Source organism: Nerophis ophidion, linkage group LG27 (genome assembly GCF_033978795.1).
Source record: "Nerophis ophidion isolate RoL-2023_Sa linkage group LG27, RoL_Noph_v1.0, whole genome shotgun sequence".
In the NCBI taxonomy this organism is placed as follows: domain Eukaryota; kingdom Metazoa; phylum Chordata; class Actinopteri; order Syngnathiformes; family Syngnathidae; genus Nerophis; species Nerophis ophidion.
Window position 1 is genome coordinate 5,162,445 of NC_084637.1, and position 23,494 is coordinate 5,185,938.

The 23,494-nt window shown below is 41.4% G+C and overlaps 1 pseudogene; it reads left to right on the top strand.

Annotated features, from left to right (window-relative positions):
- Positions 1 to 23,494, top strand: part of LOC133544364 (inactive dipeptidyl peptidase 10-like) — a 69,055-nt pseudogene that overhangs the window by 38,493 nt on the left and 7,068 nt on the right.

Genomic DNA, 23,494 nt, shown 5'->3' on the forward strand with positions numbered 1-23,494 from the left:
AATTTGTCCTCTGCATTTGACCCATCCCCTTGATCACCCCCTGGGAGGTGAGGGGAGCAGTGAGCAGCAGCAGTGAATCATTTATGGTGATTTAACCCCTAATTCCAACCGTTGATGCTGAGTGCCAAGCAGGGAGGTAACGGGTCCCATTTTTATCGTCTTTGGTATGACTCGGCCGGGATTCAAACTGACAACCTACCGAGCTCAGGGCGGACACTCTAACCACTAGGTCACTGAGTAGGTCAAGGGTGAATTAAGGGTGTTTACATATGCATATTGCAAAAATAAGGGCCTGTGTTTACGCAAATAATGAAAGATAGGCACGCGGTAGCCATTTGGCACTCAGCAACTTTAAGAACAGCAGTTGGGAACAATTTGGCCATTTAAGAACACGTCATGAATTTGAATGTACTATGTACCAATGATTGTCACACACACACACAAGGTGTGGTGAAATTTGTCCTCTGCATTTGACCCATCCCTTTGATCACCCCCTGGGAGGTGAGGGGAGCAGTGGGCAGCAGCGGTGTCGCGCCCGGGAATCATTTATGGTGATTTAACCCCTAATTCCAACCCTTGATGCTGAGTGCCAAGCAGGGAGGTAACGGGTCCCATTTTTATCGTCTTTGGTATGACTCGGCCGGGATTCGAACTCACAACCTACCGAGCTCAGGGCGGACACTCTAACCACTAGGTCACTGAGTAAGTCAAGGGTGAATTAAGGGTGTTTACATATGCATATTGCGAAAATAAGGGCCTGTGTTTATGCAAATAATGAAAGATAGGCACGCGGTAGCCATTTGGCATTCAGCAACTTTAAGAACAGCAGTTGGGAACAATTTGGCCGTTTAAGAACACGTCATGAATTTGAATGTACTATGTACCAATGATTGTCACACACACACTAGGTGTGGTGAAATTTGTCCTCTGCATTCGACCCATCCCCTTGATCACCCCCTGGGAGGTGAGGGGAGCAGTGGGCAGCAGCGGTGCCGCGCCTGTGAATCATTTATGGTGATTTAACCCCTAATTCCAACCCTTGATGCTGAGTGCCAAGCAGGGAGGCAATGGGTCCCATTTTTATCGTCTTTGGTATGACTCGGCCGAGATTCGAACTCACAACCTACCGACCTCAGGGCGGACACTCTAACCATTAGGCCACAAATTAGGTTAAGGGTGTTTACATATGCATATTGCGGAAATAAGGGCCTGTGTTTATGCAATTTATGAAAGATAGGCACCCGGTAGCCATTTGGCACTCAGCAACTTTAAAAACAGCAGTTGGGAACAATTTGGCCGTTTAAGAACACGTCATGAATTTGAATGGACTCCTCTTAGGAAATGCCTTAGGAAGAAAGCTAAAACAAAAAGTTAGGAACTTACTGCTGAATGGGGGCCAATGTCTTTATTGCATTCTTTATCAGTGACAAGACAATGAGCTTCTGTCCTCCACTCAGATACTTCCTGAGCACAGAAGTTTCTGCAGAAACCAGACATCTATACAGGTAACCCTTCACTCATTGGCAAACCTCAACTCTGCGGCTCCCCTTTCTTCCACCGTCCTTTTTTGTGCTCTTCGTCAGCGTGTCCACGGACGACGTGTTTCCACGGCGATGTCTGACGTGTGGGCTAAGAGAAGGGTGCACGTTCTTCGAGGCCAACATCAGCCCTGACGCGGAGCGAGCCGTCCTGCACTGCAAAGGTGAAATTGACTAGATCGTTATATCTTCTCACAGTCGACATGTTGTTAATTATGTTGTCTTCTTTTGCCCACTCACAGGTCCGGGAGTTCCATCTGTACTGCTCCTAAGTTTGGAGGACGTGGATTGTGAGTCTTCTCTCTTATTAAACTTTTAACTCGGCAAATGATATCAGAAACACTTTCTTGATCCTTGTGGGGAAAATTAGGATTTTTAACACAATCTCATTCAAGAGGAGACAAACATTACCGGGAGACAGAACAGGATCGCTAACTTTTAACATCCCACAGGTGTGCAGGCTAATTGGGAACAGGTGGGTGCCATGATTGGGTATAAAAACAGCTTCCCAAAAAATGCTCAGTCTTTCACAAGAAAGGATGGGGCGATGTACACCCCTTTGTCCACAACTGCGTGAGCAAATAGTCAAACAGTTGAAGAACAACGTTTCCCAAAGTGCAATTGCAACAAATTTAGGGATTTCAATATTTACGGTCCATAATTTCATCAAAAGGTTCAGAGAATCTGGAGAAATCACTCCACGTAAGCGGCATGGCCGGAAACCAGCATTGAATGACCGGGACCTTCGATCCCTCAGACGGCACTGTATCAAAAAACCGAAATCAATCTCTAAAGGATATCACCACATGGGCTCAGGAACGCTTCAGAAAACCACTGTCACTAAATACAGTTCGTCGCTACATCTGTAAGTGCAAGTTAAAGCTCTACTATGCAAAGCGAAAGCCATTTATCAACAACATCCAGAAATGACGCCGGCTTTTCTGGGCCCGAGATCATCTAAGATGGACTGATGCAAAGTGGAAAAGTGTTCTGTGGTCTGACGAGTCCACATTTCAAATGGTCTTTGGAAATATCCAGACCAGAGGGGAAGCGAACCATCCAGACTGTTATCGACGCAAAGTTGAAAAGCCAGCATCTGTGATGGTATGGGGGTGCATTAGTGCCCAAGGCATGGGTAACTTACACATCTGTGAAGGCACCATTAATGCTGGAAGGTACATACAGGTTTTGGAACAACATATCCTGCCATCTAAGCGCCGTCTTTTTCATGGACGCCCCTGCTTATTTCAGCAAGACAATGCCAAGCCACATTCAGCACGTGTTACAACAGCATGGCTTCCTAAAAAAAGAGTGTGGGTACTTTCCTGGCCCGCTTGCAGTCCAGACCTGTCTCCCATGGAAAATGTGTGGCGCATTATGAAGCGTAAAATACGACAGCGGAGACCCCGGACTGTTGAACGACTGAAGCTCTACATAAAACAAGAATGGGAAAGAATTCCACTTTCACAGCTTCAACAATTAGTTTTTCCTCAGTTCCCAAACGTTTATTGAGTGTTGTTAAAAGAAAAGGTGATGTAACACAGTGGTGAACATGCCCTTTCCCAACTACTTTGGCACGTGTGGCAGCCATGAAATTCAAAGAAAAAAAATTAAGTTGATGAGTTTGAACATCAAATATATAGTCTTCGTAGTGCATTCAACTGAATATGGGTTGAAAATGATTTGCAAATCATTGTATTCCGTTTATATTTACATTAAACACAATTTCCCAACTCATATGGAAACGGGGTTTGTATTTCCCAGCTGTGCAAACCTGAAGGCTGAAAAACAAGGGCAACATTTCAGTGTAAAAAAGCCTTGTTTTCTCTCTTTTTGATGTAGACTAAATGATTATTTTTCCTTTTTTTTTTTTCTTCTTCCTCCAGCCTATTTCATCCTGGAGAATAACCGTCCCCTGTGGTCGATGCTGGCCACCAAAAGGACCGTCCAGACCCAAACGCACACCGTCCATCATAAGAACTTGGGTAGGAACGCATGCATCGCCAAATGTTCCCGTGGTGACGTAAGAAGGAGTTACACGCCTGTGCTCTTTTTACAGCGCTGCCTCTGAAGCTCATCCTTCCTCTTGACTTCTCCGAGTCTTTCCTCTACGGCCTCCTGCTCATCGTGTGAGGATGATGTGTTTCTGCATTTGCATTCTCTGCAATGTCCACTACAACCTTCACGCTCTGCGGCGTTGCCACTGTAGCTCCGGGCTATGCATCTCACAGCTTACGCGGAAAAATACCGTAACACGGATTTCTGATCTCAAAGCCTTTATCATTCCAATTACAGCCGTGTGCGATCTTGTGAATATTTTAATTGAAGATCTGTGGAAATGTGATAAATAACTCAGCTATTTGAAGCACTTCATGTTGTCATTAGCGCTGACTCTACTTTGCTAGTGGCGATCTCGCTAATGACGGCGGTGGAAGGGATTTAGGAAAGTTGTTAATTAGGGACCGATGTCCCTTTGGGACAGAGGACCCTATTGAATTTCTAAGGTTTTATTATTTATATTATTATTATTCTTTATTATTATTCCGCCGCCTCTTTGAGCTGTAATTTGACCCCCTTCACATGCTTCAAATTTGACACACACATCAGGACTGGCGAACATCGCGATCTAATCAAAAAACCAAACCGCAAAACACAAAATTGCGCTCTATCACCCCCTAGGAAGAAAGCACAGACAAAACTGTCTGTAACTTCTAGTAGGAATTTCGTAGAAACATGAAACAAAAACCACTATGTAGGTCTCAGTTAGACCTATATTTCATCCACTGACACCCCCCCCGGCTAAAATCAACAGGAAGTTTGCTATTCCCACTTCAATACAAAAGTTGGCTGAAAATGTCGCTTTTTTTCGAACGTTATCTCCTCTGAGGCCGTTTGTCGTTTCGGCTTCAAATAAGCACAGAAGAGAGATTGAACCCTTTTGATTAAAAGTCAAAGAAAGAGTTTTAAAGGCCTACTGAAACCCACTACTACCGACCTCGCAGTCCGATAGTTTATATATCAATGATGAAATATTAACATTGCAACACATGCCAATACGGCCAAGTTAGTTTACAAAATTGCAATTTTAAATTTCGCTCGAATTATCCTGCTGAAAACGTCGCGGTATGATGACGCGTATGATACGCGTGCGCGTGACATCATGGATTGTAGCGGACATTTTGATCCAGCACCGATCCCAGCTATAAGTCGCCTGTTTTAATTGCAAAACTACACAGTGTTCTGGACATCTGTGTTGCTGAATCTTTTGTAATTTGTTCAATTAATAATGGAGACGTCAAAGAAGAAAGATGTAGGTGCGAAGCTTTGTATTGCAGCTGCCTTTAGCAACAAAAACACAGCCGGTGTTTCCTTGTTTACATTCCCGAAAGATGACGGTGAAGCTTTACTATGGAACAGAGCGGTCAAGCGAACACGGTTCCCTACCACAGAGGAAGAAAACACAGACAAAACTGTCTGTAACTTCTTGTAGGAATTTCGTGGAAACATGAAACAAAAACCACTATGTAGGTCTCAGTTAGACCTATATTTCATCCACTGACACCCCCCCCCCGGCTAAAATCAACAGGAAGTTTGCTATTCCCACTTCAATACAAAAGTTGGCTGAAAATTTCGCTTTTTTTCAAACATTATCTCCTCTGAGGCCGTTTGTCATTTCAGCTTCAAATAAGCACAGAAGAGAGATTGAACCCTTTTGATTAAAAGTCAAAGAAAGAGTTTTAAAGGCCTACTGAAACCCACTACTACCGACCTCGCTGTCCGATAGTTTATATATCAATGATGAAATATTAACATTGCAACACATGCCAATACGGCCTTTTTTAGTTTACTAAATTGCAATTTTAAATTTTCCGAGAATTATCCTGCTGAAAACGTCGCGGTATGATGACGCGTATGATACGTGTGCGCGTGACATCACGGATTGTAGCAGACATTTTGATCCAGCACCGATCCCAGCTATAAATCGTCTGCTTTAATCGCATAATTACACAGTATTCTGGACATCTGTGTTGCTGAATCTTTTGTAATTTGTTCAATTAATAATGGAGACGTCAAATAAGAAAGATGTAGGTGCGAAGCTTTGTATTGCAGCTGCCTTTAGCAACAAAAACACAGCCGGTGTTTCCTTGTTTACATTCCCGAAAGATGACGGAGAAGCTTTACTATGGAACAGAGCGGTCAAGCGAACACGGTTCCCTACCACAGAGGAAGAAAACACAGACAAAACTGTCTGTAACTTCATGTAGGAATTTCGTGGAAACATGAAACAAAAACCACTATGTAGGTCTCAGTTAGACCTATATTTCATCCACTGACACCCCCCCGGCTAAAATCAACAGGAAGTTTGCTATTCCCACTTCAATACAAAAGTTGGCTGAAAATGTCGCTTTTTTTCGAACATTATCTCCTCTGAGGCCGTTTGTCATTTCGGCTTCAAATAAGCACAGAAGAGAGATTGAACCCTTTTGATTAAAAGTCAAAGAAAGAGTTTTAAAGGCCTACTGGAACCCACTACTACCGACCTCGCAGTCCGATAGTTTATATATCAATGATGAAATATTAACATTGCAACACATGCCAATACGGCCAAGTTAGTTTACTAAATTGCAATTTTAAATTTGGCGAAAATTATCCTGCTGAAAACGTCGCGGTATGATGACGCGTATGATACGCGTGACATCACGGATTGTAGCGGACATTTTGATCCAGCACCGATCCCAGCTATAAGTCGCCTGCTTTAATTGCAGAACTACACAGTATTCTGGACATCTGTGTTGCTGAATCTTTTGTAATTTGTTCAATTAATAATGGAGACGTCAAAGAAGAAAGATGTAGGTGCGAAGCTTTGTATTGCAGCTGCCTTTAGCAACAAAAACACAGCCGGTGTTTCCTTGTATACATTCCCGAAAGATGACGGTGAAGCTTTACTATGGAACAGAGCGGTCAAGCGAACACGGTTCCCTACCACAGAGGAAGAAAACACAGACAAAACTGTCTGTAACTTCTTGTAGGAACTTCGTGGAAACATGAAACAAAAACCACTATGTAGGTCTCAGTTAGACCTATATTTCATCCACTGACACCCCCCACCCCGGCTAAAATCAACAGGAAGTTTGCTATTCCCACTTCAATACAAAAGTTGGCTGAAAATGTCGCTTTTTTTCAAACATTATCTCCTCTGAGGCCGTTTGTCATTTCTGCTTCAAATAAGCACAGAAGAGAGATTGAACCCTTTTGATTAAAAGTCAAAGAAAGAGTTTTAAAGGCCTACTGAAAGCCACTACTACCGACCTCGCAGTCCGATAGTTTATATATCAATGATGAAATATTAACATTGCAACACATGCCAATACGGCCTTTTTTAGTTTATTAAATTGCAATTTTAAATTTTCAGAGAATTATCCTGCTGAAAACGTCGCGGTATGATGACGCGTATGATACGTGTGCGCGTGACATCACGGATTGTAGCGGACATTTTGATCCAGCACCGATCCCAGCTATAAGTCGTCTGCTTTAATCACATAATTACACAGTATTTTGGACATCTGTGTTGCTGAATCTTTTGCAATTTGTTCAATTAATAATGGAGACGTCAAAGAAGAAAGATGTAGGTGCGAAGCTTTGTATTGCAGCTGCCTTTAGCAACAAAAACACAGCCGGTGTTTCCTTGTTTACATTCCCGAAAGATGACGGTGAAGCTTTACTATGGAACAGAGCGGTCAAGCGAACACGGTTCCCTACCACAGAGGAAGAAAACACAGACAAAACTGTCTGTAACTTCTTGTAGGAATTTCGTGGAAACATGAAACAAAAACCACTATGTAGGTCTCAGTTAGACCTATATTTCATCCACTGACACCCCCCACCCCGGCTAAAATCAACAGGAAGTTTGCTATTCCCACTTCAATATAAAAGTTAGCTGAAAATGTTGCTTTTTTTCAAACATTATCTCCTCTGAGGCCGTTTGTCGTTTCGGCTTCAAATAAGCACAGAAGAGAGATTGAACCCTTTTGATTAAAAGTCAAAGAAAGAGTTTTAAAGGCCTACTGAAACCCACTACTACCGACCTCGCAGTCCGATAGTTTATATATCAATGATGAAATATTAACATTGCAACACATGCCAATATGGCCAAGTTAGTTTACTGAATTGCAATTTTAAATTTTGCGAAAATTATCCTGCTGAAAACGTCGCGGTATGATGACGCGTATGATACGCGTGCGTGTGACATCACGGATTGTAGCGGATATTTTGATCCAGCACCGATCCAAGCTATAAGTCATCTGCTTTAATCGCATAATTACACAGTATTCTGGACATCTGTGTTGCTGAATCTTTTGCAAAGTGTTCAATTAATAATGGAGACGTCAAAGAAGAAAGATGTAGGTGCGAAGCGGTGTATTGCGGCTGCCTTTAGCAACACAAACACAGCCGGTGTTTCCTTGTTTCCTTGTTTACATTCCGGAAAGATGACGGTGAAGTTTTAGTATTGAATTCTCCCTGCCCACTGGGTCTGAGTTTTCCTTGCCCTTTTGTGGGTTCTTCCGAGGATGTCGTAGTCGTAATGGTTTGTATAGTCCTTTGAGACATTTGTGATTTAGGGCTATATAAATAAACATTGATTGATTGATTGATTGACTATGGAACAGAGCGGTCAAGCGAACACAGTTCCCTACAACATGTCAACCGGCAGGTTTCGGTGAGAAAATGGTGTTATTCGGCTGTTGCCGTAGACATGAGCGGAGAGCTTGCGTCGTTCCTCCTGCAGCTGCGGACTCTCTTGCCTCCTCCCACCGGCCGCCCCCGACCGTTGGATGCTTACACCGTGGAGGAGGGGGAAAAAAAAATCTCAGCCCGGCTGCCTTCGCCTCGTCGAGAAACGTGGCTTCCCTCGGATAAACTGGCGGTCACCACACCCGTGGCCACACACCTCCGACTTTCAGGTACCATATAATCTCACTAAAACACTAGTAACACAATAATTAGATACGGGATTTTCCAGAATTGTCCAAGTAAATGTGTCTAATAACATCTGAATCGCTCCCAATGCCTTTGTCTATTTTTTTTTCTTTCTAGTCCTTCACTCTCACTTTCCTCATCCACAAATCTTTAATCCTCACTCAAATTAATGGGGAAATGGTCGCTTTCTCGGTCCGAATCGCTCTTGCTGCTGGTGGCCATGATTGTAAACAATGTTCAGATTTGAGGAGCTCCACAACCCGTGACGTCACGCGCACATCGTCTGCTACTTCCGGTACAGACAAGGCTTTTTTATTAGCGACCAAAAGTTGCGAACTTTATCGTCGATGTTCTCTACTAAATCCTTTCAGCAAAAATATGGCAATATCGCGAAATGATCAAGTATGACACATAGAATGGACCTGCTATGCCCGTTTAAATAAAAAAATCTCATTTCAGTAGGCCTTTAATTACTACCCCGGTTTAAATTTTATGAGCTCGCAAAGAACCGGTGCGCCGCTGCTGTTGTCACAAAATGTGGCTTTCTGCTCAGACAAAACTGTAGACTGTCATACACACATGAAACAAAAACCTCAATGTAGGTCTCACTGAGACCTATATTTCATACACTGACCGCCCCCAACTAAAATCAACAGGAAGTTTGCTATTCCCACTTCAATACAACAACTGCATTACATTCACCATGCATTAGAGCAGGGGTCACCAACCTTTTTGAAACCAAGAACTACTTCTTGGGTACTGATTAATGCAAAGGGCTACCAGTTTGATACACACTTAAATAAATTGCCAGAAATAGCCAATTTACCCAATTTACCTTTAATAAATAAATCTATATATATAAAAAAAATGGGTATTTCTGTTTGTCATTCCGTAATTTTTTTCCTTTAACGGAAAGTTTTTTGTAGAGAATAAATGATGAAAAAAACACTTAACTGAACGGTTTAAAAGAGGAGAAAACATGAAAAAAATGAAAATTAAATTTTGAAACATAGTTTATCTTTAATTTCGACTCTTTAAAATTCAAAATTCAACCGAAAAAAAGAAAGAGAAAAACGACCTAATTCGAATCTTTTTGAAAAAATTAAAAAAAGAATTTATGGAACATCATTTGTAATTTTTCCTCATTAAGATAATTTTAGAATTTTGATGACATGTTTTAAAAAGGTTAAAATCCACTTTGAAATAATATTTGAATTTGATTCTACAGATTTTCTAGATTTGCCAGAATAATTTTTTGAATTTTAATCATAATAAGTTTGAAGAAATATTTCACAAATATTCTTTGTTGAAAAAACAGAAGCTAAAATGAAGAATTAAATTAAAATTAATGTATTATTCTTAACAATAATAAAAAAAAATAATTGAACATTGATTTAAATTGTCAGGAAAGAAGAGGAAGGAATTTAAAAGGTAAAAAGGTATATGTGTTTAAAAATCCTAAAATTATTTTTAAGCTTATATTTTTTCTCTAAAATTGTCTTTCTGAAAGTTATAAGAAGCAAAGTAAAAAAATAAATGAATTTATTTAAACAAGTGAAGACCAAGTCTTTAAAATATTTTCTTGGGTTTTCAAATTCTATTTGAGTTTTGTCTCTCTTAGAATTAAAAATGTCCAGCAAAGCGAGACCAGCTTGCTAGTAAATAAATACAATTTAAAAAATAGAGGCAGCTCACTGGTAAGTGCTGCTATTTGAGCTATTTTTAGAACAGGCCAGCGGGCGACTCATCTGAAACCGTTGGTGACCCCTGCATTAGAGTCTCCAAATGGTGGCAATAATCTGTGTAAAAATCCATCCATCCATCTTCTACCGCTTATCTGGGCTTGGGTCGCGGGGGCAGCAGCCTAAGCAGTCCCCTCCATCACTGCTTGCAGCTTTAGTTAACTATAGTTATTTTTTGAATGGCATTGAACATCAAAAAGTCGAGAGGACGACTCTTGCCGAGATCCGTCCAATTAGTCTGAGACTTCTCAGAGACGAGGCAAAGTCCAGTTGGGATGGATTCAATGCCCTGAGAATACAATGACCTGGATGAACGAGAGTTTTGATAGACCGAAGTTATTTTGATGATGATATTACATTTCTATCACTTTTGTTATTATCTGATAACACTGACTCGTCCTGACAGTGGAAGCTCTCCTGGCGCTCAGACGGTCACAGAGGAGTTTAAACTGGACTGGGACTGGGTGCTGGTTGGCTCGGGACAAGTAGTGGTGGCCAGGCTCGACGGTCGGGGATCACGATTCAGAGGTCAAAGGTATGTGGATTTATTTAAGCCATAAGAACCTAGACCCATTTGGGCTTAAAGGGAAACTATGGTGGCTACAGAAACATTCCAAAATGTTTTCTATACATCACTATAGTGGATCTAACATAATAGTGAGAGTCCAGTCCATAGTGGATCTAACATAATAGTGAGAGTCCAGTCCATAGTGGATCCAACATAATAGTGAGAGTCCAGTCCATAGTGGATCCAACATAATAGTGAGAGTCCAGTCCATAGTGGATCTAACATAATAGTGAGAGTCCAGTCCATAGTGGGTCTAACATAATAGTGAGAGTCCAGTCCATAGTGGATCTAGCATAATAGTGAGAGTCCAGTCCATAGTGGATCGAACATAATAGTGAGAATCCAGTTCATAGTGGATCTAACATAATAGTGTAAGAGTCCAGCTCATAGTGGATCTAACATAATAGTGAGAGTCCAGTCCATAGTGGATCTAACGTAATAGTGAGAGTCCAGTCCATAGTGGATCTAACATAATAGTGAGAGTCCAGTCCATAGTGGATCTAACATAATAGTGAGAGTCCAGTCCATAGTGTATCTAACATAATAGTGAGAGTCCAGTCCATAGTATATCTAACATAATAGTGAGAGTCCAGTCCATAGTGGATCCAACATAATAGTGAGAGTCCAGTCCATAGTGGATCTAACATAATAGTGAGAGTCCAGTCCATAGTGGATCTAGCATAATAGTGAGAGTCCAGTCCATAGTGGATCTAACATAATAGTGAGAGTCCAGTCCATAGTGGATCTAACATAATAGTGAAAGTCCAGTCCATAGTGGGTCTAACATAATAGTGAGAGTCCAGTCCATAGTGGATCAAACATAATAGTGAGAGTCCAGTCCATAGTGGATCTAACATAATAGTGAGAGTCCAGTCCATAGTGGATCCAACATAATAGTGAGAGTCCAGTCCATAGTGGATTTAACATAATAGTGTGAGAGTCCAGTCCATAGTCGATCTAACATAATAGTGTGAGAGTCCAGTCCATAGTTGATCTAACATAATAGTGAGAGTCTAGTCCATAGTGGATCTAACATAATAGTGTGAGAGTCCAGTCCATAGTGGATCTAACATAATAGTGAGAGTCCAGTACATAGTGGATCTAACATAATAGTGAGAGTCCAGTCCATAGTGGATCTGACATAATAGTGAGAGTCCAGTCCATAGTGGATCTAACATAATAGTGAGAGTCCAGTCCATAGTGGATCTAACATAATAGTGAGAGTCTAGTCCATAGTGGATCTAACATAATAGTTTGAGAGTCCAGTCCATAGTTGATCTAACATAATAGTGAGAGTCTAGTCCATAGTGGATCTAACATAATAGTGTGAGAGTCCAGTCCATAGTGGATCTAACATAATAGTGAGAGTCTAGTCCATTGTGGATCTAACATAATAGTGTGAGAGTCCAGTCCATAGTGGATCTAACATAATAGTGAGAGTCCAGTCCATCGTGGATCTAACATAATAGTGTGAGAGTCCAGTCCATAGTGAATCTAACATAATAGTGAGAGTCCAGTCCATCGTGGATCTAACATAATAGTGTGAGAGTCCAGTCCATAGTGAATCTAACATAGAATAATGAGAGTCCAGTCCATAGTGGGACCAACAGGGGATCATCTTGAGTGGAGACAAGTCAGCAACGCAGAGACGTCATCAACTGATGCACAGACAAGTGGTCCACCCCGGGTCCCGAATTAGAACAGCTGGTGCCTCATCTGTGGTCACCTAATAACCTATCCACACAGGCAAGGGGGGCAGACAAGAAAAGAGACGGCAGATCAAGTAGTCTAAAAGGGGAGTCTATTTAAAGTATACAAATTAGTTTTAAGATGGGACTTAAATGCTTCTACTGAGGTAGAATCTCTAACTGTTACGGGGAGGGATCTGGAGCCCCAATAGAAAACGCTTACAGCCCACAGACTGTTTTTGGGCTCTGGGAAAAACTAATAAGCCAGAGTTCTTTGAACTCAGATTTCTTGCCGGGACAATCTGCAAGATGGGCTGGAGCTAGACCTTTTAATTTCTTATAAGTAGGTAGTAAAACCTTAAAGTCGCATCCCCGACTTAAACAAGTTGGAAAACTTATTGGGGTGTTACCATTTAGTGGTCTATTGTACGGAATATGTACTGTACTGTGCAATCTACTAATAAAAGTCCCAATCAATCAATCAACCAGAGAGGAGATTCTGTAGAGAAAATTAGTGGATATACACCTAACATCCACTATAATGATACCAAGTACAGGGGCGTATCAAGTCAATACTACTATGATTACGTCAAAATTTTTTGGCATCACATCTTATTTTTTATTATTTTTATTATTATGTTTATAAACTCGGGAAATAAGTCCCTGGACACATGAGGACTTTGAATATGACCAATATATGAACCTGTAACTACTTGGTATCGGACTGATACCCAAATTTGTGGTATCATTCAAAACTAATGTAAAGTATCAAACAACAGAAGAATAACAGAAGTGTAGATAGAACATGTTAAAAGAGAAAGTAAGTAGATATTAACAATAAATCAACAGGTAGATTAATAATTTATTTTCTACCACTTGATAGAATAATTTTGTGTAAGTTATCACACAACTTTGATATGCTTTAAGTCCGTTGCTATAGTTGTTAGCTATTGTGCTCAAGCTGTCCTTTTCCTATCTGTGCAAGGACAAAATTTCTTGTCTAAGGGGTGGCCTCAGCCGCAGATGTTATCTTTATTTTAGCCTGCTAACAACCAAGGACTTTAACAACCCAAACGAAGATAAGACGATAGTACGCAGACAAAGCAGAGACAAGGCGAAATCACAAGGCCCCCAGCACATTCCGTCACGTATTGTGCGTACTGGACCTGCTGTGCATAATATATGTGACCACTCCTTTTAGAGGCGGCCTCAGTGATGTTGACTGGGGAACTCCTGAAAAAATAGATGGACGCGGGAGCTGAACCTTAGAGCGTAGGGCGAGACTGTGACTAAGTGTTCAGCTCCATGCGTTCTCCTCACGAGCTAAATTGAACTCTGTCTCTGCATGGTTCCTTGCTTCTTGTCTGATTAATAGATGTCATCAGTGTTTGAACCTGACACTTGTCCTTAAAATTTTGAAAAAATAATAGAATGGAAAATGACACAATATGTTACTGCATACGTCAGCAGAATAATTAGGAGCCTTTGTTTTGTTTACTTACTAATAAAAGTCACGTTATCCAGTAGGTTCACTATTTTATTTAAGGACAAAAAATTGCAAAAATAAACATATGTTTAAGGAACACTGGGATTTTTTTGTTAAAATAAAGACAATACTGCAATTTTTATGTGGTCTCCTTTATTTAGAAAAGTACTAAAAAATATAAAAATAATTTTGGTACCGGCACCAAAATATTGGTATCGGGACAACACTAATCTGATCCTTTAAAGATTGTAGGACGACATAGTACTGTCTGGCCTGGATACTGTAGAACTTTGTCTGTTATGATCCGCTGCCCGGATCGTAGTTTACTTGTGTTTTCAGTTTTCAGTTTGTGTGTCTCAGTTGCCATGACGGCAAATTACATTCACCTGCCTCTGGTTAGTGTTCGGGATGCGCACCTGTTGTCCGGCCACTAATCAGAAGGCTATTTAGTCCTTGCCCTGGCCTCACTCGGTCTGGCTTCGTAGTTTGTTTTTGTAGAACACATTAACAACGTTTGTTTCCTGCTCTTTTACCTTCTAGCTCCCATGCTAGCTCTTTTAGTTTTTGCCTTAAGTGCTATGAGCACGTGTTTTCTTTGTTTGGTCTGAGTTATTTATAGATAAATCTTTTGTTTCTACCTGCACGCTGTGTCCGAAGCCACAATGCGACCCGGTCGTCACATAGTCCTTATTATAGCTTACTCGAATACCGTATTTCCTTGAATTGCCGCCGGGTATATAGTATGCACCTGCCTAGAATTACTGCCGGGTCAAACTCGTTTCGCAAAATAATTAGCGCATGCTTAGCATTACCGCCGGCTTGGGATTAACGTCGGGTCAAACTCGTTTCGCAAAATATTATTTTTATTAGCGCATGTCTAGAAATTTCCGCCGGGTCAAACTCGTTTCGCCTAATAATTAGCATATGCCTAGAATTTCCGCCACCTGTCATCATTTTCAAAATGGAGGAGGCCGATTTCAATCATTTGAAATCGCATAAAGGGAAGAAGATTAGGAGCTATTCAGTAGGATTTAAGGTCCAAGCTATTGAATATGCTAAAAAGAACAGTAAGCAGCTATGTTTTATTAATATACCATAGCTGCGTGTGTCAAATATGAGTCATTAAATGACTCCCGCCTCCTGGTGGTAGAGGGCGCTAGTGATCCTTCTTGCGACTACTCGGCTGCAGAAGAAGTGACAACAAGCAGCAAGAGTTTATTTTTTCCTCTCGCTTGCACTTTTAACATGGAGGATTACATATCTAAAATAAAACAGTATTCTAAACTGGACTTTCAATGGAAGCAGGAGGTAATAAAGGAAGATCTCCATCGAGACAGAGAGACTTTTAAAACTGAAGAAAGATAAGGAAGACTTCTATAAACAAGTTATCGATTCTTTTGACCAGAAGGAGCTGCTCATGGACTTCATTTATAAGTAAAGGTAAGACCATAATAACGTGTTTTTTTTTTATTAAATTTGCTTTTCATGATGGTATCCTTACATCACACTCAAATTTAAAAGCGCAGGCCTAAATTTACCGCATGCCTTTGGTAAACGCCGGAGTGAGAAGAGGTTTTAAATTAATACAGCGAAATACTGTAACATAAAAAACATACAATTACATGAAAAAAGTGTGCTGGGTGCAATATACAGCTCAGTTATGTTCAAGGTATTACGTTCCCTGCTGTATCGTTTAATATCAGTTTGATTAAAATGTGCAGTAAACTCTCAAGTGCCTTTTCATTTGATCCTGTCGTCAAAACCAGTCACTCACGCACATCCAAAGCTCTATCAGGCCCATTTTAGGACATTTAAATGGGTTCTAATGGGTCATAATAAAGAGTTTAAGTCAACTGAATGTTCACCATTATGTGCAACTCATCCTCGCCTTGCCATCACAGGATGTTGCAGCAGCTCCATCACAACGTCGGCCAAGGGGACGTGGAGGACCAGATCGCAGCTCTGGAGTATGTACTTATTTGGAATTTCATCCACCTGCACTTTCTTCTTTTTTTTTTTCATTTGAGGGAGACAAAAAAAAGGACACTCTCAGCTACCTGATAAGCTCATTGGGATTGCAGAAGTGGCTCAGAAAATAAATAAAAAAAGTGCTCTCCAAACAGGCCTTCAATGAGTCCTTGTGAAGAAATTGGCCGTCAAATTTGAAAACATGATTACATGCTTTCTAAATGTTTTTTTTTTTTTATCTGTATTGTGGAATGTGATGGAGGTCGGTTTGTTTTTTTCGCGGCACAACAAGAGATGTTTTCTTTTTTTTTTTTGCTTTCATTTCCTTCTCTGCTGTTCCGTTGAACATGATGACAGGTTGATGTGCCGTCTCTCTCCAGGTACTTAATGAAGCTACCCTTCATCGATCCCACTCGGGTTGGAGTTTTTGGAGAGGTTTGATCATTTTTGGTATTTTTTTTTGTGTGTGACTGCATTGACAAAAATCTTATGTAGACAAAATTATTGAGTCAATTGTATGTGAACTGTGATCCATCCATCCATCCATCCATCTTCTTCCGCTTATCAGAGGTCGGGTCGCGGGGGCAGCAGCCTAAGCAGGGAAGCCCAGACTTCCCTCTCCCCAGCCACTCCGTCCAGCTCCTCCCGGGGGATCCCGAGGCGTTCCCAGGCCAGCCGGGAGACATAGTCTTCCCCAACGTGTCCTGGGTCTTCCCCGTGGCCTCCTACCGGTCGGACATTCCCGAAACACCTCTCTAGGGAGGCGTTCGGGTGGCATCCTGACCAGAGAAAATTCAGCACCACAGTTTGCTCACAATAAACACTAAACACTTTGTATTTATATTATTCACATGTAAGAAAAATACCAGTATATTATACAGCATTATTCACATGTGAATAATATAAACACAGTCTATTATAAAGCATTATTCACATGTGAATAATAAAAAAACAGTCTATTATACAGCATTATTCACATGTGAATAATATAAATACAGTCTTTTATACAGCATTATTCACAGGTGAATAATAAAAAAACAGTCTATTATACAGCATTATTCACATGTGAATAATATAAACACAGTCTATTATACAGCATTATTCACATGTGAATAATAAAAAAACAGTCTATTATACAGCATTATTCACATGTGAATACTATAAATACAGTCTTTTATACAGCATTATTCACATGTGAATAATATAAATACAGTCTTTTATACAGCATTATTCACATGTGAATAATATAAATACAGTCTATTATACAGCATTATTCACAGGTGAATAATATAAACACAGTCTATTATAAAGCATTATTCACATGTGAATAATATAAATACAGTCTATTATACAGCATTATTCACATGTGAATAATATAAATACAGTCTTTTATACAGCATTATTCACATGTGAATAATATAAATACAGTCTATTATACAGCATTATTCACAGGTGAATAATATAAACACAGTCTATTATAAAGCATTATTCACATATGAATGATAAAAAAACTGTCTATTATACAGCCTTATTCACATGTGAATAATATAAATACAGTCTTTTATACAGCATTATTCACATGAGAATAATATAAATACAGTCTATTATACAGCATTATTCACGTGTGAATAATATAAATACAGTCTTTTATACAGCATTATTCACATGTGAATAATGTAAATACAGTCTATTATACAGCATTATTCACATGTGAATAACATAAATACAGTCTATTATAAAGTATTATTCACAGGTGAATAATATAAACAGTCTATTATACAGCATTATTCACATGTGAGTAACATAAATAGTTTATTATACAGTATTATTCACATGTGAATAACCAATACAGTCCATTATACAGCATTATTCACACTTGGATAATATAAATACAGTCTATTTTACAGCATTATTCACAGGTGAATAATATAAACACTGTCTATTATAAAGCATTATTCACATGTGAATAATATAAACACAGTCTTTTATACAGCATTATTCACATGTGAATAATATAAATACAGTATTTTATACAGCATTATTCACGTGTGAATAACATAAATAGTCTATTATACAGCATTATTCACGTGTGAATAACATAAATAGTCTATTATACAGCATTATTCACATGTGAATAACATAAATACAGTCTATTATACAGCATTATTCACATGTGAATAATGTAAATACAGTCTATTATACATTCAAGTACAGTCAAAAAGGAACATTATGGACGAATATATATTATTTGTAATAAATTCATGATCATTTTTGGACCATTGGAATTAATTTTGGTAACTCCCCATCACACACATTGGTTAGGACTCACAGTTGGACAGTAGAAAACCTCCATTTGCGTTGTTGGAGGCAACAAAGTATCCAAGTCAAGCTGCTCCAATGAGAATGTTCCTCCTGCAGGACTACGGGGGCTACCTGACACTCATGCTGCTGAAGTCCACGGAACGGATCATCCGATGTGCTGCGGCTCAGGCTCCTGTTGTGGACTGGACCATGTATGGTGAGCGACAAGTCTGGCTGAAGGAAATCCTTCTCACACAGCAAATATTTTCACTTGGGGGGCCAAATTTTGAGAGAAAAAATGCCTCTGGGGGCCGGTACAGTATATCTGATTTTCAGGAACACTAAAAACAACTAAAAACAACTCACAACAATGTTTGATTGAAAGCTAAAAACGTTATGACAGACCTCCTTTTTTTTTACTGAATGACACCCAGACTGTACATGAAAATAAAGAATGTGAGATTTACAATATTAACTATGAACGATAAAACACTGAATTATTTTGGTACCGGTACCAAAATACAAACCCCGTTTCCACATGAGTTGGGAAATTGTGTTAGATGTAAATATAAACGCAATACAATGATTTGCAAATCCTTTTCAACCCATATTCAGTTGAATGCACTACAAAGACAAGATATTTGATGTTCAAACTCATAAACTTCATTATTTTTTTGCAAATAATAATTAACTTAGAATTTCATGGCTGCAACACGTGCCAAAGTAGTTGGGAAAGGGCATGTTCACCACTGTGTTACATCACCTTTTCTTTTAACAACACTCAATAAACGTTTGGGAACTGAGGAAAAACTAATTGTTGAAGCTTTGAAAGTGGAATTCTTTCCCATTCTTGTTTTATGTAGAGCTTCAGTCGTTCAACAGTCCGGGGTCTCCGCTGTCGTATTTTACGCTTCAAAATGCGCCACACATTTTCCATGGGAGACAGGTCTGGACTGCAGGCGGGCCAGGAAAGTACCCGCACTCTTTTTTTTACAAAGCCACGCTGTTGTAACTCCTGCTGAATGTGGCTTGGCATTGTCTCGCAGAAATAAGCAGGGGCGGCCATGAAAAAGACGGCGCTTAGATGGCAGTATATGTTGTTCCAAAACCTGTATGTACCTTTCAGCATTAATGGTGCCTTCACAGATGTGTAAGTTACCCATGCCTTGGGCACTAATGCACCCCCATACCATCACAGATGCTGGCTTTTCAACTTTGCGTCGATAACAGTCTGGACGGTTCGCTTCCCCTTTGGTCCGAATGACACGATGTCGAATATTTCCAAAAACAGTTTGTAATGTGGACTTTTCAGGCCACAGAACACTTTTCCACTTTGCATCAGTCCACCTTAGATGATCTCAGGCACAGAGAAGCCGTCTTTATTCTTTTTCACCCCAATGTTGATGTTTCTTATTTTGTGTAATTTCCTCATTGGGAAAAATCTAAAACATAGCATTCTCCTTTCTTGCTTGCAGCTTCTGCATTCTCGGAGCGCTACTTTGGTTTGCCTTCGACAGAGGACAACATATATCAAGTGAGACGCTTCCTCAACACACACACACACACACACACACAGTATTAACTATCCCCACATCTGCGGTCCCCCCCAAGGTTTCTCATTGTCATCCCACTGGGTTGAGTTTTTCCTTGCCCTGATGTGAGATCTGAGCCAAGGATGTCGTTGTGACTTGTGCAGCCCTTTGAGACACTCGTGATTTAGGGCTATATAAGTAAACATTGATTGATTGATTGATTGATTAAGTATGCCCTTCATTCCTTTCTGGACATTGTGTTCAAAGTCAAGATGATTGTGTCATTAGTTTATTATTGGGCTCAATAAAGCCTTGGTTAGATTTTGTATCTATTTGATTTGTGACTTTTTTAAAATATGAAATGGACCAACAACATTATTTTTTTTTTTCTAAAATAATTTAAAATAATTAAAGTTGCCTTCACTCTCACCTGGGTGCCCGGGCTCCATACTTGCCAACCCTCCCGGATTTTCCGGGAGACTCCCAAAATTCAGCACCTCTCCTGAAAACCTCCCGGGACAAATTTTCTCCCGAAAATCTCCCGAAATTCAGGCGGAGCTGGAGGGAGCATGGCGTCCAGCTCCATGTAGACCTGAGTGAGGACAGCCTGTTTTCCCGTCCGCTTTCCCACAATATAAACAGCGTGTCTGCCCAATGACGTTATATCTGTAGAATGATCGAGGGCGAGTTCTTGGTTTCTTATGTGGGTTTATTGTTAGGCCGTTTCATTAACGTCCTCCCAGCGCGGTAACAACACACAACAACAGCAGTCACGTTTTCGTCTACCGCAAAGCTGTTTGTCTGCCGTAAACAGCAATGTTGTGACACTCTCAAACAGGACAATACTGCCCTCTACTGTACATGCATATGGTTAGAAAAATAGTGACAGCGTATAGAACAAGGATGGACTCAACAATGAGTAGATGAGTGTTATGTGTGTGTATATTTGTAAATAAATGAACACTGACATTCAAGTATTTATTTGATTAAAAAAAATATATATATATACATATTTATATATATACACATACATATACATATATATATATATATATATATATATATATATATATATATATAGGGCTTCACGGTGGCAGAGGGGTTAGTGCGTCTGCCTCACAATACGAAGGTCCTGCAGTCCTGCGTTCAATCCCAGGCTCGGGATCTTTCTGTATGGAGTTTGCATGTTCTCCCCGTGAATGCGTGGGTTCCCTCCGGGTACTCCGGCTTCCTCCCACTTCCAAAGACATGCACCTGGGGATAAATTGATTGGCAACACTAAATTGGCCCTAGTGTGTGAATGCGAGTGTGAATATTGTCTGTCTATCTGTGTTGGCCCTGCAATGAGGTGGCGACTTGTCCAGGGTGTACGACGCCTTCCACCCGATTGTAGCTGAGATAGGCGCCAGCGCCCCCCGCGACCCCAAAAGGGAATAAGCGGTCGAAAATGAATGGATATATATTTATATATATATATATATATATATATATATATATATATATATATATATAAATGAAATACTTGACTCTTAACCATGCACCCAACCACGCCCCCCACCTCCTGAAATCGGAGTTCTCCAGGTTGGCAAGTATCCCAGGCCCTGAAGCACCCACGAGATCGACGCCTATGCTTGGAAGCTGTGTCCGGTCCAAGAGGAAAATATAGCCTTTTGAAAAGAATATTTGTTTAAAAAGGGAAATTCCAGACTGACCTCTAAATGAAGGTTTCTGTCTTCTAAGTGGGTTACATGGAACTGGGTCACGGTGCTCTATTTCTGTCTTGGCGGGAGGGGGCAGCTGCTCTTCAGTGACATCCAAAGACTGGCCACAGTCTGATCGGTTGATAATCAGCAGCGCATCAATCCTGTCCTCACAACGGAAGGACAAAGGTCATGAAACAGCTGTCTGCGCCGTGACGGAACCCCCGCCTGCATGGGGATTTGAGACTTAGCTTCCATCCTTGGTGCCGCTGACAAATGCGTGTGAATACTGGGAGAGAAGCCCGAGGGACGCGGCCGTTTTGGTGGCCATTTCACGGCGCGCCTTCATTTCCAGTCAGGCGGCTCCACGCTGCAAAGGCCAGGCCGCTTTCAAAATGTCCCTCGGTGACCTTTCCAAGACACGTTTCCCACTTACCACACGCGTGCTCTATTATTTACATGTCGTGTGCGTTTCCACTGCAAAGCCGGTCGTTTGTGAGACTTTATTCCACCACTGCAGGACATCTTCGGGATTGATATGATATTTTGTCCAATGTCAGGTTCCCCTGACACTGACGGCCTCAAACTGGAGCACAGGAAGTCTTGTTTGAACAGTCTTTTATTTTTGTTTACGCACAGCGACAGTGCTTTGCTCCGCGACTTTTCAGTCTCTTCAGCTTCTTTCATGGCCTCGGACGCTGCTGATAAAGGCGACAGGTGATTAGACAACCAGGCCCAGCTGGGCAATCTACTCACCTGCCAGCTGGGCTTCGAAGCTGCGCCATACACTCTCCCTTCCCCAAGCATACTTGCCAATCTTGAGACCTCCGAATTTTGGGGGTTGAGGTGGTTGGCTGGGGAGGTGAGGTTTGGTGGTAGCGGGGGTGTCTTTTATTTTCGTCTACACAGCGACAGTGCTCTGCTCCGCGACTTTTCAGTCTCTCCAGCTTCTTTCCGACGTGCGTCTCTCGCGTGTCTCTCCGGCGTGTATGCGGGTGTGTCATCTGCTCTCTCTCGCTCCCCTCATGGCCTCGTATGCTGCTGATATAGGCGACAGGTGGTTAGACAACCAGACCCAGCTGGGCAATCTATTCACCTGCCAGCTGGGCTTCAAAGCCGGGCCATACACACTCCCTTCCCGCAGGCCTACCCGCCAACCTTGAGACTTCCGAATTCGGGAGATGGAGGGGGTGGGGGGATTCAAGTGGGCGGGGTTTGGTGGTAGCGGGGGTTGTTTTTTATTTTCGTTTACACACAGCGACAGTGCTCCACAACTTTTCAGGCTCTCCAGCTTCTTTCCGGCGTGCGTCTGTCGCGTGTCTCTGCGGCGTGTATGTGGGTGTGTCATCTGCTCTCTCTCTCTCTCCCCTCATGGCCTCGGACGCTGCTGATAAAGGTGACAGGTTATTAGACAACCAGGCCCAGCTGGGCAATCTACTCACCTGCCAGCTTGGCTTCGAAGCTGCGCCATACGCACTCCCTTCCCCAGGTATACTTGCCAACCTTGAGATCTCCGAATTCGGGAGATGGGGGCGAGGGGGTTTGGTGGTAGCGGGGGTGTCTTTTATTTTCGTTTACACACAGTGACAGTGCTCCGCAACTTTTCAGACTCTCCAGCTTCTTTCCGGCGTGCGTCTCTCGCATGTCTCTCCGGCGTGTATGCGGGTGTGTCATCTGCTCTTTCTCTCTCCCCTCATGGCCTCGGACGCTGCTGATAAGGCGACAGGTGATTAGACAACCGGTCCCAGCTGGGCAATCTACTCACCTGCCAGCTGGGATTCGAAGCCGGGCCCTAAACACTCCCTTTCTGCAGGCATACTTGCCAACCTTGAGACCTCCGTATTTTGGGGGGTTGAGGTGGGCGAGGTTGGGGGTCGGGATTTGGTGGTAGCGGGGGAGTCTTTTATTTTTCGTTTACACACAGCGACAGTGCTCAGCTCCGCGGCTCTTCAGTCTCTCCAGCTTCTTTCCGGCGTGCGTCTCTTGCGTGTCT